We start from the raw sequence: 16,254 nt of genomic DNA on the forward strand, positions 1-16,254 counted from the left end.
CATCACTTCCTGTTCCCTTTCCCATTTCCTCCTTTCTCTTTGTTGTCTCCTCCCTCTGCCCTTGCATGTTAAAGTAATTATATAGCTACTGATAATTGAATAATTTTTAGAAAGTCTAATTTGTAAGCTTGTCCAGCTTAATGCCCCTTAACTATTGTCTGATATGAATTTTTTAAGCCATACACTTTGTCTTGCTGTCTATCACACATCACTAGGACCTGGTGTCTTTGAGGCAGAGACCCTGTGGCAGTGCCCTTAGGTTAGGAGATGCTAAATAAATGTCTGTTGAGCAGTATCAGAACACTTGGATCAGAATTTACTTAGCCCATCCTGTGCAGCTTGTCATTTACTCTTCTGCCCAGTGAGTGTACTTGTATGCATATTCTATGTGTTAGTGTTTTTACCCAACTATTTTCTTGAGAAAATTATACCTCAAGGTGGAATTCTACCTCAAAATGGAAATATCAGGCCAAAGGGTTCAACATGAAAAGAAACCTGTTCAAATCAGCTGGAGCACCAGGAATTTCCGAAGGAACAGGCGACTTTCAGAGCCAGGCACAAGGGAGAGAGCAGGCCTTGTGAGCCCCGACTCAGTTTGGGACATTCAGTACCAGGGTCCCCCTTTGCCTTCCCTTGTTTTAGTTCCTGTTCACCACTGTTTGCACCTACTCCATCGCCCTTCCCCTCACAGCATGTGCTCCTCTGTTTTCACATGTACAGGGAGGCGGGGGGAATTTTACATGTATGTTAAAGTGCTTTTAACATACATGTAACTTGTGAATCCTCCCCAAATGGGGGAGATGGCCATCGCAGCCCCGGCTTTGTGGGGTTTCAGCAACAGGCTATAACCAGATACCTAGTGTTCGCCTCTTGCTTCTGAATTGTGGCGGAGAGGGTCTGAGGGCCCAGCCTGGGTGAGTCCTCTGGGGAGATCGTGGGTTCCTCACATGGCGGTGAGTCTGCAGTTACCAGGGCATGAGGTGAGGAGTTGACAGAAATGGGGGCGGCAGGCACTGTGAAGGATTGTTGCAGAAGGATTGCATGCTTAAGGCATGCTGATTTGAACATCCTCCTGTCGCACCCATCTCTTAACACTTCGGGGTGGAAAGACTCTAATCTCAGGGAGCTGAGGTGGTAACGGGGACATGCCATGGTGCTTGAGTCCAGGCTACCATTTCCCCACTTCATTTGCTTCAGTTTAGCGTTTTTTATTCTGTAGCCAATTTAACGGGACCAGTAAAATGTTATTCTATCAACTTTCAAACATCTGTGTTTGGGGCGAAATAGACTGTTTTTGTCTGACAGTCATGTCTTCTGCTTCATCAATGAAATGACAACCCCATTTGGCTTCCAGTCAAAAGAAGGGCCGTTACTAGACTTCAGAGGAGTTGGGTCAAAAGCTTGAAGAGTCTGGGTTAATAAAAGACTAATTTAGGTAGAGCTGTTGTAGGCAGATGTTTTTAAAGGAGACCTCCGTGGCTTCTTCTCCTTTTTCTTCTTTCCTCCTCAGTTATGTGAACTGCTGTAATTAAGAAGGCAGTACATTTTATTTTTGCTTTTTATGGTCCAGAGGCACTTTAGTTTTTATTAATTTTGAATATTGCATCTTGATTATTAATGTTGGCGAAAATGGGTGAGCATACGCTTGCTTTGGCTCTTGGGAAAGTCAGAACTACTGGTCTGGAATAAAACAAACCAGAGCTGGAGTCCGGGTCCTGCTACTGAGTTCATGACCTTGGCTCTTTCGTCCTCAGTAACATTATTTTAAGATTGGCATGAGACACTAAGGGGTGGGGAGGAGCGGGGTGGTTGTATGATATAATTGCCAGGAGGACAAAGTGCATCTGAAAACTCTTGTAAAACTTTAAAGTGCTTTTAATATACATGTAACTTGTGAATCCTCCCCAAATGGGCTTTTGGAGAATTTCTCACCGTTATTACTTGGGCCTAGTGACAACATGTATTCATTATTTTTTAAGGTTTCTGGTTTGACCTCAAGTAAATTTAGAAGGGTCTAGAATATGGGGGTGGAGAGATGCAGCCTCCAAACTCCAAAGGTGGTTCCCTAAGGATCGTAATGTTTATTCTATATTTTTATGATTAGTTCACCTCCTTAACTTCTGTTAGTCTTCCCTCCATACTCAGTTTCACCTTTCGCTTAGGGTGATCTCCCTACTTACTGCAGTGGCTAGCTCCTCTCCCCAGCTTTCAGCTGAATTCTCACATCCACTAGTAGTTATTATTAGCCACCTAAGGTTACATTAGGAGTTCAGCGTCTGTGTTGCTACAGCGCTGCATGCTCGCCCTGACATTCCATTCTCTTGTTATTGCCCACCTGTTTGTCCATCTGGTCTACGAGGCTGAGAGTTCCTAGAGGGCAGGAAAAGGGCCCTTTTGCTGTCATATCTCCCTGCACCTAGTTCCATGGAACAGTTTTTAGACATGTGCATGAATGATGTGTGAGTGTTAGTTCCCTTGCTGCTCAGGTACACTATGTTTTTGGCACTGTATTTCAGTTTCTGGGATGCTTTGAAACAGCCTAGCATGGTGCCTTTGTTTTGACAGCAGACTGTTCACTAAAGAAGTGGCAGAGAAGACATTTCTAGTTGTTTATCATTTGTGCTCTGGTTTCTTATACAGTGAGTTGCTGTGAAAATGCTGCGTCTGCAACAGCTCATCCTTCTGTGTCTGCAGCAGCTCATCCTACACCTATTTATTCATCCCAAATGCAAAATATCTGTAAAAATTATGCCTCATTTGTGTGTGACTGTGCTGGGAGTCAGGTACCATTTTTGCAATTGTACATGGATCAGTATTATGATTCCCTCCAGACATCATTTTGATGTCAGACCATTGGGAATTGGAGGTGAATGGAGAGGACTCCGGTCTCCCTAATGAATTTTTATATACTGTGGTTTCCTAAGAGGTGCATTGATTGAAGGACGCTAAGTAGGAAGATGAAGCATCACTCACTGAGAGAGGTATGTCGGTCAATATTAAGGGATTTCTGGCCAAGGCATTTTATTTGACACCACAGATGTCTCTATGAACTTCTTTGAGAGATATTTATTCAGTGGAATAACTGTGATGTTTTATTCATTTGTTGTATAGATGAAGGGAAATATTTTGATGTGGTCCCCAAGGCATAGTAGATACATTTTCCCCCCTGAAATATAAGAAATGTGGATATCATTCATTTTTTTAAATTTATCTCATCCATTTAATAAATATTTATCAAGTGCCAGTTATACAACGCATTGTTCCTGGGGTTGGAAATAGAGAGCAGAGAACCAGAGATCAAGTATTTATGACATGTTTCATATCTTGTAATGATTTGTATTATTTGAATAAGTTTTATGCTAAATAGATAACTTTGTATAATCTGTTGTATGACTAGAAGGAATAGAAATAAGCCCAATCCAATGCTATCTATTATTGTTCCTCTATTATTGAAGTGTAGACATTTACTTTCTGCCAGTGTATGTCATGATTTTTTTCAACCCATCGTTGACTTTGGTTACACTATTGGCTTGAATGTATTAGATGAAACATACTCATAATAATATACCCTCCGTACCCCTCCCCACCCATACACACACTGGGAGCTGTGAATGAGGTTAAACTGGTAAATATTGTATTTCCCAGGTAATTTAGATCCTCCTCATTCTGTAGCTATGAAGCAAGTGCCCTCTTGTGGTTGTCTGGTTGTTTTACAAGACTTTCTCAAATTTCTGCCTCCTTAAATGAAAACTATATAGTAATTCATGGAATACAGAAGTTAAATCCCACTTTTTAAAGATGAGGTGAATGCAGGCAATAATAATACTGGCCCTACTTCCTCTGCACAGCCTTGTGCAATTGCAAACATTGAACTTGACTCCAAGCTCAGTCACACAAAAATTAGGCATTTTTAAATTATATTGAGATATAATTAATATACCATGTATTTTATCCATGTAACATGTACAATTTCTTATTTTAGGGCATTCACAGGGTTGTGCAACCATTGCCACAATCAAATTTTAGAGCATTTTATCCCTTCCATAAGAAATCCTACACTCATTTGCTCAACTCGCCCATCCTCCCACCAGCCCTAGGAAACCACAGACCCATCGTCTGTGTGCACCAATTTGTTCTGGACAAAAGGATGCAGAGAATCATGCAACACCAACACGTGGTCTTTAGTGGCCGGCTGCTTTCACCTGGCTTGTTTTCAGATTCATCCATGTTGAAATGTGTATCAGTACTTCATTCCTTTTTATTGCAAAATACAGGCAGTCCTCGGGTCACGTCGGACTCGATGTACATCATTTCGTGGTTACGTTTGATCTCCCATTTACAGTATTAATATGTAAAAAAAAAAGTTCCGTCATTTGGACGTATGTACATATGTGCTTTATATTTTTTATTATTTATTTGCCACAAGTAAAGATCAGGAATTGTTACCTTTCTTTTATTTTTATTTTTATTATTATTATTATTATTTTTTACCGTTTCTCTCCATTATTGCTGTGTCTGTGCTCCATGTGAGTGACGTAGGTGCTTGTGTGGGTGGGTTCTGACTTTCAGAAAATCGCATTCCGTCGCCCGTAGGAACAGATCTCTGACATAACCCGAGGACTGACTGTAGTTCCTTTTCAAATAGTTGATTTTCTTCCCTTCCAAGAGGTTGAGAGAGAGACTCAGTACCTACTTCCTGTATCTGTTTCCGTTGTAGTGCTGTAACACATGTCTATAAAGTGAGTTAAAATATGCACATGTGTCATCCTGCAGTTCTGTAGGTTAGAAGTTCTCACAGGCGTCTTTCTGCTGAAGCCCAGTCGCTGCAGGGCTGTTGTTTCCAAGGCCTGATGGGAGAATCTGCTTCCTGGGCTTCTCCACTGGAGAGGCTTTCTTCCGTCTTCAGAGCCAGCAGGCTGGATCTTTCTCCCGTGGCCACCCAGGCTGATTCTTCTCTTCTATGTTTCAGGCCCTGTGATTGGGGCAGGCCCGCCTAGGTAATCCAGGGTCCTCTCCTGTTTATTCAAGGTCACCATAGTTAGCAGCTTTACTCTCCTTTGCCATGTGACTCATTCACGGTCTGGGGCGTCGGACATGGACCTCTTTGGGGCCTTATTTTGTCTGCCGTGCTGTGATTGAGGGTTTTGATGACCAGGGCTTACGTAGACTAGACATGTGATGAACTGACATGAAATGCATCCCATCCCACACTCCAGGAGACAGAGAAATCTACAGTCCGCCCCGAGAAGGCTCTTCTCAAGGCGCCTCCGTTTTCCCAGAACTGTCTTCGGTGAGGGTTTCCGTTCAGCCAGCTCAGCCTCCCCCTCCCCACCCCCCTTAACCCACCCACCCTGTGACTGACCTGATTTGCAGCCTCAGACAGGGCGGGCGGACAGAGGATTAACCAGAATTGAGGGATAGTGCCACTGTCAGCTGAAAGCTGTTTTGACCCTGTAACAGCTTCCCAGCCATGAGATGAAACTGAATTATCTATAAGATGAGTTTAATGTCAAGCCAATTTCATTATGTCCTTGGTGTTTGAAAAGCTACAATTGCTATACAGTTTGGATAAGAATTATTTTAATGAACCTATTTCTGTGAAAAAAACCTTTTAGTTAAGAAGACTTGATACAGTCCCTGCTCAGGCAGATAAGGCAGCAGTGAAGCTGGAAGCCCAGAGCCTGGAAATGAAAGTGCTCAGGGGATGCAGTGTTCAGTGGGTGCTATGCTCAGTGGGTGCTGTGCTCAGTGAGTGCTGTGCATGGTGGGTGCTGTGTTCAGGGGGTGAGTTCTCAGTGGGTGCTGTGCTCAGTGGGTGCAGTGCTTGGTGGGTGCTGTGTTCAGGGGGTGCAGTTCTCGGTGCTGTGCTCAGTGGGTGCTGTGCTCAGTGGGTGCAGTTCTCAGTGGGTGCTGTGCTCAGTGGGTGCTGTGCTCAGTGGGTGCAGTGCTTGGTGGGTGCTGTGTTCAGGGGGTGCAGTTCTCGGTGCTGTGCTCAGTGGGTGCTGTGCTCAGTGGGTGCAGTTCTCAGTGGGTGCTGTGCTCAGTGGGTGCTGTGCTCGGTGGGGGCTGTGTTCAGGGGGTGAGTTCTCAGTGGGTGCAGTTCTCAGTGGGTGCAGTTCTCAGTGGGTGCTGTGCTCAGTGGGTGCAGTTCTCAATGGGTGCAGTTCTCAGTGGGTGCTGGGCTCAGTGGGTGCAGTTCTCAGTGGGTGCTGGGCTTAGTGGGTGCAGTTCTCAGTGGGTGCTGTGCTCAGTGGGTGCAGTTCTCAATGGGTGCAGTTCTCAATGGGTGCAGTTCTCAGTGGGTGCTGTGCTCAGTGGGTACAGTTCTCAGTGGGTGCTGTGCTCAGTGGGTGCTGTGCTCAGTGGGGAGCAGTTCTCTGGGTGCTGTGCTCAAGTGGGTGCTGTGCTCAGTGGGTGCAGTTCTCAGTTGGGGCCGCTGTGCTCAGTGGGTTGCTGTGCTCAGTGGTGGCAGTTCTCAGTGGGTGCTGTGCTCAGTGGGTGCTGTGCTCAGTGAGTGCAGTTCTCAGTGGGTGCAGTTCTCAGTGGGTGCTGTGCTCAGTGGGTGCTGTGCTCGGTGGGGGCTGTGTTCAGGGGGTGAGTTCTCAGTGGGTGCTGTGCTCAGTGGGTGCAGTTCTCAGTGGGTGCAGTCTCAGTGGGTGCAGTTCTCAGTGGGTGCTGTGCTCAGTGGGTGCAGTTCTCAGTGGGTGCTGTGCTCAGTGGGTGCTGTGCTCAGTGGGTGCAGTTCTCAGTGGGTGCTGTGCTCAGTGGGTGCTGTGCTCAGTGGGTGCAGTTCTCAGTGGGTGCTGTGCTCAGTGGGTGCATTGTTCAGGGGGTGCTGTGCTCAGGGGGTGCCGTGTACTGGGGGTTCAGTGCTCAGTGGGTGCTGTGCTCAGTGGGTGCATTGTTCAGGGGGTGCAGTGCTCAGTGAGTGCATTGCTCAGTGGGTGCTGTCTTCACTGGATGCAGTTCTCAGTGGTTATAGTGCTTAGAGAGTGCTGTGTTCAGTGGGTGCAATTCTCACTGGGTGCTGTCTCAGTGGGTGCTGTGTTTAGTAAGGGCTGTGTTCAGTGGGTGCAATTCTCACTGGGTGCTGTGTTTAGTGGGGTTGTGCTTAGTGGGTTTTGCACTAAGTAGGTGTTTCGCTCACAGGGCAAGTTAGGAATTTTAAAATTAAGTGTTGACTTAAATTAACCTGTATGTGTGTGATGGGGGAATAATTTTGCTTGCGCATTTGGTGGCGATCACATGGAATAAACCACCTTTCCTCCACCTGCCTGTGGTTACACATTAACATGATGGCACAGGCTCCAACCACAAGCTGCCTTTCTTCGAGCTGCCATTCCCCCCTTAAACGCTATGATTTGCATGAGAATTCATGCTCTCTTCACATGTGATAGGTAACAGAGCCAGCTGGTAAAAAAACGGTTAAGGTTACTTGTTACTGCTCGGCTTAACAACATACTCCTGTCACTTTCATCAGATAGATGGCTTTTGGAGACCTTCAGGAATCAAAAGCTTTTCTCCCGTGGTGTGAGTCAAATTCATTTGCCTGGTACTTCCAGAGACCCGTGTTCCCCCAGGGAACTGGGCATCCCAGTAGATCCATAAATCTTACGCTGAAATTTTCTGGGAAGGCACAGAAGCTACCAAATTAGGGGATACATCTATCAAGTGACTGCAATTCCTGGTCAGGGCAGATTCAACTTTACTTTCCTAAGTTCATTTTAAATCACCTACCTTTTGTTTTTGCCAGAGAACACGGGCAAGGTAGACCGCAGTCCTGGAAAGTGTTGAATGCAAACGCATGGCACCAGAAAGAGTGCCTGGCCTGAGTCTTCTCAGAAGCCGGTTGGGGACTATCTGTGTCAACTTGGTACAATTGTTGGTCCATTTGCTCATATCAATACGGAGAAGAGAGGGCTGTGGACATGAATGCTGGCCACGCCAGGCTGTGATGGACGTGGTCACGTTTGTGTTGACACACCAGCTTCATGGTGGAGAACATGAGCAGCCTAACTGGTCATTCCTGTGGGCTCTAGAGCATGGCCAAGCACTGCACAGCTTTTTGCAAAGTCAAAGGTTTTCCTTTCATTGGTGAATGCAGGGTTTTGGGACATCCACACTACTGATATTTGGACATTGCTGTCTGGGACTGTGCCGTACTTTGTGGGGTTTTAGCTGCATCCAGGCTCCACCCCTGGATGCCAGTAGCTCCTCCCTAGTGTGGTAACATCACTGTCTCTAGACACTGATGGCCCCTGGAGACACAGTCAGCCCTGGTAGAGAAGCTGGCAAATGCCCTGGAATCTTTGTAAACCTCTTAGGTCAACTTGAGCTGAGACGAGAGTCTGTATTTTCAAAAGCTGCTAAAAGTGAAGATGAACTTTGACTTGTGTGTTCATCTTCATATTTTTCTGCTTAGCAAATGTTAAAGTCATGGGCAACACAGTCTATAGATCTGAGCTTGAATTCCGGGTCTCGGACTTGTGTGATCTCGACCAATGGCTGCCTGACGTGTGTCCTCACCTGTGCAGGTTAGGTAACGGCAGTGATCTTCTTGGTATTTTGTGAGGATAAAATTAGATCATGTATGGAAAGGGCCTTGTATGGGGCCTGGAATATGTTTGGTCTTTAATCAGTACTACCGTTCTTTTCATCCTCTCCTGCATATCTCAAAAGGTTTTTATTTTTAAATTTCTGGTGGTTTTGTTGTTGTTGTTCTTAATGCAGTTAGTCTCACGTGGCTGTTGTGGGGCTTTGCAGAATATGATCTTTAAAATTGCCTGATACGATGTAAGTGCTTAATGTGTAGTTGGTGCAGGAAGAAATGATGCACAGCATTAATTATTATACAGCACCTGTTTCCTCATGAGTTAACAGATCCTCAAATAACACTATAGTAGTGTTAGCTAAAATATATTGGTTACTAACTATGTGCCAGGCATCTTGCTAAATTCTTTTTTTTTTAATTGATTTTTAGAGAAAAAGGGAGGGAGAGACAGACATTGATGTGCGAGAGAAACATGTAGGCTGCCTCCTGTACACCCCCTACTGGGGATTGAGCCTGCAGCCCAGGCATGTGCCCTGAGCTGGAATCGAACCTTTTGGTGCAGGAACCGTGCTCCACTGACTGAGCCACACGGGCCAGGGCCTTGCTCAATTCTTCACACATATCATTAATGTAATCCTCACAGAATCCCTGTGAGAAAGAGAACTATTGTTATCACTCTGTGTGGTAGTGGCTGAGTGTCCTGGAGATTCTACATTCTAATCAGACAGGCAGGAGTGAAGCCAATGTGTGCATTTGTTCCCCATCTTGTAGGAGACTGAACATGTTTTTGAAGTCCATTCGGTATTTATGCCAAGTATGGCCCTGTGTTTTCATAAAATAGTGATAATGAACATGCTGTTTCTTTGCTTTTTTTTCTTGACTTGTAGCATTTATTATGTCCCAGTCAATCTGGGCAGTATGTTACAAACGGAAATGTATCTCACCCTTTCCGCAATGCTGAGGCAGGTGCTGTCACTACCTGTGTTTTACGGGTGAGGAAACTGGAGCTCAGGGGGAAGGGATTTCCCTGGAGGCACACAGCTGAGCATAGTGTGTGTGTGTGTGTGTGTGTGTGTGTGTGTGCTTCTGAGAAGTGGAATATTTGCTTTTATAAATGAAGTTATTTTAGAACCAGGAAAAGTTTTTAGTTTTTGACATTTGTTTTTTGTTCAAATGGTAAATTTTATATATATATATATATATATATATATTGACTTGAGAGAGAGAGCTCAGTTTTGTTGTTCTACTTCTTTTTTGAAAGTTGTTTTTTTATTTTTTTATTATTAATTTCAGAGAGGAAGGGAGAGGTAGAAAGAGATAGAAACATCAATGATTGGCTGCCTCTTGCTTGCCCCCTACTGGAGATCAAGCCTGCAACCCAGACATGTGCCCCTTAATTGGACCCTTCAGTCCTCAGGCCGACGCTCTATCCACTGGGCCAAACCAGCTAGGGCTGTTCTACTTCTTTATACATTCTCTAGAGGTCCAGTGCATGAAATTTGTGCACAGGTTGGGGGGGTCCCTCAGCCCTCCTGCGCCTTCTTGCAGTCCAGGAGCCCTTAGGGGATTTCCAACTGCTGGCTTAGGCCTGATCCCCATGGGGATCAGGTGTAAGCTGACAGTCAGACATCCCTCTCACAGACTGGAGCCCTCACTTCTTACTGCTCTGCTCGCTGCTCCTTAGCACTGCTGTGACGTGAGAGCCTCCTGCCACCGCCACTGTGCACACCGCATGAGCCCAGCTTCTGGCTGAGCAGTGCTCCTCCTGTGTGAGTGCACTGACCACCAGGGGCAGCTCCTGCGCTGAGTGTCTGCCCCCTGGTGGTCCATGCGCATTATAGCATCAGGTCGTTCTGCAGTTTGGATGATTTGCCTATTAGCTTTTTATTATATAGGATGGATTGTTTCTTGTATGTGCCTGGACCAGAGACCGAACCTGCACCTTGGCATATCTGGTTAAGGCTCTAGCCACCTGAGCTACTGGCCCAGGGCTTTGTTTAAACTATCTTGATCCAGTCACACTCATTCACTCTCGGTCCACCTGCCCCGCCTCTGGTGGAGCATCTGCGCTGTGCAGGCGCTCTGCTGGCTCTGGGTGCCCTTCGGGGACTGTGGGAGATTGGAAGAAGGAGAAGGCAAAGGCCTTGTTGGGCCAGTGGTTCAGCCCCGGGAAAGCCAGAGTATGAATGAAGCAGCCAGGACAGGGCGTAAACAAATGGCTGGAATGCAGAAAAGCTCTGATGGAAGCGAGCGAATGACTCTTTGTTCACGAATCACATAAATGTCTTTCAGCTGCTGGAGGCTGCGAGGCTGCGAGGATTCATGTTTTACATTAAATTTGTGGTTATTTATTTATTTTTTTTTTTGCGGGGGTGGGGGGGGTTGGACACCATTTTTTGTTTCTGTCATGAATTTTTTCATCACGGTGCCTGAAAGCTGGCATTAATTATTGTAGCAGCGGGTCTGCCCAGATATTTCCTGTAGTTGCCAAGAAAACCAAATATTCAAGGAGAGTCAGAAAATCACCCCAGATGTGTTCTATTACGATGTAGAAATCAGCCTTTACAAAAATGATGTCCAATTTATAATTTAATGTTTGACAAGATCTTTTTCCTGTGTGTGTGTGTGTGTGTGTGTGTGTGTGTGTGTGAGAGAGATTGTGCTCGCCCGCTTAAATAAGGGTTACCATTTTAAACATTGTGTTTTCTGGAACTCAAGAGACCTTGAAGAATTTTTGGAAATATATCTTCCATTCTTTCACTTCATCACTTTTTTTTTTTTTACTTACATGAATGTTTCTGTGGCTCTTTAAAAATAATTGTGAGTAGGATTTAATGAATGGGAGGCAGACACTCAGAAGGCTTAGAGCCTCAGCTGTTGAGGGAGGGTTTCCTGCAGCAAGTGGTCCGGAATGCTGCCTGCTGCCTTTGAACCCTGGTGCCTACGGAGAGGCAATGCAGATGCGTATTTCAAGAGACGAGTGAAGATTGCAGATGTACAGTAAGAGCATCAAAAAGCTGTACCATATTCATGCAGTTTACTCTGTTAGATTTGGGACACAATGTAAGTTGGGGGTTTATGCTTTATTTCCTTTTTAAAACATTTTATTTATTTCAGAAATAATTACATTTCTCAAAGAACAATTCGAAAATGCCCTAAAAAGACCTGTTGACTTGCCAATCACGATAATCACAATGAACACTTGAGTGTATGTGACTGCAGATTTTTCCTGTGCTTTTTATTTATAGACTGTGCGGTCTTTATTATAAGACTCTGTCTATTGTGATGTTTATCATTGCTCACCAGAGTAGCCATCGGTAGTTTGGAAGGGTGGAGGAAAAGGCGAAGGAAACTTTATTAAATCACAGATTTCATGAAATGTAGAGTGAAAAAATGCGCTTTGGATCAGTACATCTGTATTTATGCTGTATGAATGTGACTCTTTTGGATGATGATAAGAATTGTAATGATAGGAAATTTATGGCTAATGTTATTGAGCTCTTGCTATATGCCAGATACTATGAACTTTATATACATTGCCTCATTAAATGTTCACTGCTGTCCGATGCTGATGATACTTTTAGTAATTGATCATAGACAATCAATAGCAGAGGCGGGAATCAAACTCAAGCGTACCTGCTTCCAAAGGCTGACTTCTTCCCAGTGTCTCCCAGTGCTGAGTCTCAGGACCTGGTTAGGCAAGAACACAGGCTCAGTCAGCACCAGTCGGCTCCTTGGTTGAATCCCTGGGCTGTTTCTTACTTCACATCACTGAGCTCTCTGCGTTGGACGTACTTGTTCCTCCCGGATGGGGGATACTTTGAGCACGCTATTTCTCTTAGTGGAGCAGGCTAATGCCAAGGCGAGGGGTGGATGCACAGCATGTCCACAGACCACGGAACAAAAGCTTGATGGGGTCTGGGTTTTCAGGGGACACAGGGCTCTGCGGAAAGTGTGTGAGCACTCAACAGGAGTCCATTTCCACCAAAAGCAGGGGTTTCAGAATAAGAAGGAACTCTTAGCTGCGAGACTTTAAATGTCGAACTGAGTTGGACCTCAGAAAACAATGATCCCAGAAGTGATGCAGGAAAAAAAAAAGGAGGCTCATTTCATACACATTTTCAATAAATTTGTGGGTGAGAAAAAGATTACAGGCAAATCATACAGTCCAGGCAACATAGGTATTGTGATCCATATAGTCCACCTTTGGAAGCAACATCAAAGGCTATCAATAGTCACTGTTTCACCCTGCTTAGGGCTTCTTTGTTTGTCAAAAACGGGACTTTGGCTCAACCAGAATCATATGTTGTAAGTAGACATTTTTAACAATGGAAAGTTAATTCCAATGTTAGACGAAGCCCGTATCATATACCAGTTTTTTATTTTTTGTATTAGCTAGGGGAACTGGGCTCTGAAAACAAATGTCTGAGTGCCACTTGGTCATTGGGCAGTTACATTCTGGGGTCCTGTATGTGGTTTCTGTACCAGAATCCTTTGGCGTTTTCTCTCTCCCTGGGAGTTCTTCTTCCCCTTTGTTCTTTGGAAGAAATTATTTTAATTTGTAACTCATTCAGCAACCACAAGTAATTTGTATTAAAATGAAAGTACAATGGGACATAAAAATTCTAATCTGGGTATCTAATTACAAAAATGTCATTAAAATTAATGACTTAAGTATAATTAAGGCTATCCAGCCTAGCCAAGGCAATCTGAAACCTGAGAAGGGCAAATTAGATTGCAATTATATTTCCTTCGGAATCTCTCTTACTCTCCAGAAGGCAGTCTTGTGCGTTTTTAGATCCTAGAGAAAACTCAAGGTGACGCAAGGTAGCGTTCCAAGGCCTGTCTGTGAGCACCACCAGCCCTGGAAATTTCCAAGACCGTCCGAGGGAGGTGGCCGGCCTGGGGCCCCTGTCTGCCAGGGATTCCCTCCCCCTCATCCAGGCCATTCGTCTTCCGAGGTGTTGGTTGTTGTTTTAATATCTTATGCCTTGCTCATGGTGATTCAGGATTGGTGAGAACTTGGGGGTTTGTATGTAGTTTTTAACTTTATATGTCACGGGGATAAAACTAATGCTAGCTGACATTAATGGAGACTCACTCTAGGCTAGTACTATCCTGAAAACTTCATACGTAGGGTTTCATCTGTTTCTTACAACAGCACTGCCAGCCTGGCAGCCTCCCCATGTCACACACGAGGGACTAGGCCCTGCAAGATGCAGTCCTTCTGCAGAGGGAGGAGCTGTGCTGGTCTGGGGAACATGCAGCGGCTGTTCCATTTGCCCACATGTTTTTCACAGAACACGCATGTTCCCTACATGGCTGTCCCCGGTCCCAGGGATCCCATGGAGAGAGAGCAGAGAGGCGGGGAAGAGTTTGGCACAAACTCGTGGTGAGCACAGCGAGCTCGTGGCCCTGTAATGCGTTTTCTCCTCTCTCCCTCATACCCCCGCTCCCCAATAACGAGGTGTGTGGGGGCTATAACAGCCTCACGGGCCCAGCCAGCACGCATGGGCCCCAAGCTTTCCATCAATCTTCAACTTGAGACTTCAGGGTGCATTTTGGATGTGAACACTTTGCCCTCCTCCCTCTAGAACCTGAGCTCAAAGGCCCCTTCGTTCTCATTCTGCCGCAGTGTCCTCAGAGCTCAGAGAGGGAAGCGAGGCCTACTGCGCCGAGATCCAGTTGGAGGGATGATGAGGTTCCATCGTAGTGACAGTTCTCAATTTCCTTGCTCTGCTTTTGTTTCCACAACCGTTCAGAGGTAACTAGGTGATGGTGACCATAGCAGCAGCAGCAGTAGTGACAGATCAAGGTTCCTCTCCAGGCCGGATCCGGTGTGAAGCGTTTGACCTGCATTATGTCATCTGAATGCCAACAGTTCTATGAAGGAGGTGCTGTTGGAATCTCAGATTTGCCCTGGAAGCTGGGGTTAGAAAGCTGTGTAGCTTTTTACTGGTCAGAGCCACTGAGTGGTAGAACCAAAATTCCAATCCAGCTGTTATTTCTAGGACCTTGAGTTTTAAATTTGTTGCCACACCTCTCCCATGAGAAGGAGCTACTTCCAGTCTCTCACCGGCTCGTGGCCCTCAGTAAAGAGACGCGCTCCTGGTTTTCTGGAGCAGAGGACACAGCTTTGCCCTGACTGTGTCTTTAGTAGCAGAAAAGGATAGAAGACGAATGCCAAGGACTTCTGTTTGTGTGACCCTGTGCCCATCTCACTGGAAAGCAGCCTCCCACTCGCCCCCTGGCACCCTCCCCCCCTCCTTTATCCCCCGGGACTGCTCCCTTCAGATTTTGCAGTAGGTGTTTCTTCTGGTGGCTTCCCTCTCCAACATTTTGCTTGTTCTGCTGGAATCCCACACATTGGCCTGAGGTCTCACCGAGAGCAGCAGCAGCCGCTGCATGTTGGCCAGAGCGCATTGTGTGCAAGCACAGACCTAGGAGCCCTGTTATCCCCACTGCTCAGGTCAGGACACAGGCTTGCAGTTACATGAGGGCGTTGAGGAGGATGGCTCACTGAGTGGCTCACTCCCACATTACACACCATCCTGGGCACATCCTTGTGGCAGGGAAAGCCCCAAGGGCAAGAGCCAGGTTCCTGCCCTCCTGTGCACACAGTGGGGCAATCAGGTGAATGGCTTCCCTGCCCACGGGCCTCATCCTTCTCCCCAGGTTGGGCTAACGCTCTCCCTGCGGGGGCTGTGCTGACGGATATGCACTAACAGACAGGAATGCTTGCAAGCATTTGATGGTTTAAAGTGTGAACTCTGCTAACAGTCACAAGCATATGTGTTCATTGTCTTATTTTGGAGTGTGGGAAATAAGTAAATATTTGCCCATTTGTCAGGCTTCTGGAAGGGATGCGTTGAAGTCCGTTGAGTTTTGAGTGAGAAAGTTTACTCTTGAGAAACACTGCGCTCAGTGAGTGAAGGCAGCACAATGATTTCTCCCGGGCAGAGTGTCTCACCCTCCACACTACAGGCAGTGGGAGGTCTGTGATTGTAGGGTTAGCATATCCTGGGCACGTACCCACTAGATGCCAGCAGCATCCCCTTGTGTGACAACCAGAAATGTCTCCAGACACTGCCAAGCGTCCCTGGGAGCGAGAGTAACCCCCATTGAAGCCCATTGGTCTGGGAATCTGTATTGGCAAGGAATTAACTGAAGAGTGAATGTGCGGTAGACTGGGTACATGTGCTGATAGGCCCACGTGGGCAGCTTGTGAAATCGGGCCGCCATGGACAAAAAGGGAGCTTCTTCTCAGGTACCTCCAGAGTGCCTGCCTTTGTGGGAGTGAGCACCACGTGACTGCAAGAGAAAAGCTGGGAGCCAGGCTGGTGGTCTAAGTGGGAAGTGCTGAGTGTCATAAAACCAGTCGCAGGAAGCATCTTTGAAAAGGATGAGAAATCTTCCTTTCTCTCCCTTCTCTGAGTTTTGTTCATGTCTCATTCTGCCCCTCCCTTCCGTGCTCCCTCTTATTTTCTTTTCCTAAAATAACTTTTAATTTTTCCATTGCGGCTGGTGTACAACGTTCGTTTCAGGTGAACGTTGATTAGATATTTATATAACTTATGAAGTGGTGCCCCTGACAAATTGGTACCCACCTGGCACCATGCACAGTTACTACAATATTATTGGCTGTATTCCCTACGCTGCACTTTTCATCTCCATGAAGATTTTGTAACAACCAATCTGTGCTT

At 45.9% G+C, this 16,254-nt stretch overlaps 1 protein-coding gene across 18 annotated transcripts in view; it reads left to right on the forward strand.

Moving 5' to 3' along the window:
• The window catches only part of MAGI1 (membrane associated guanylate kinase, WW and PDZ domain containing 1), a 513,936-nt gene that overhangs the window by 168,383 nt on the left and 329,299 nt on the right, over positions 1-16,254 (forward strand). The window lies entirely within an intron of this gene.

Source organism: Pipistrellus kuhlii, unplaced genomic scaffold (genome assembly GCF_014108245.1).
Source record: "Pipistrellus kuhlii isolate mPipKuh1 unplaced genomic scaffold, mPipKuh1.p scaffold_m20_p_11, whole genome shotgun sequence".
Taxonomy (NCBI): domain Eukaryota; kingdom Metazoa; phylum Chordata; class Mammalia; order Chiroptera; family Vespertilionidae; genus Pipistrellus; species Pipistrellus kuhlii.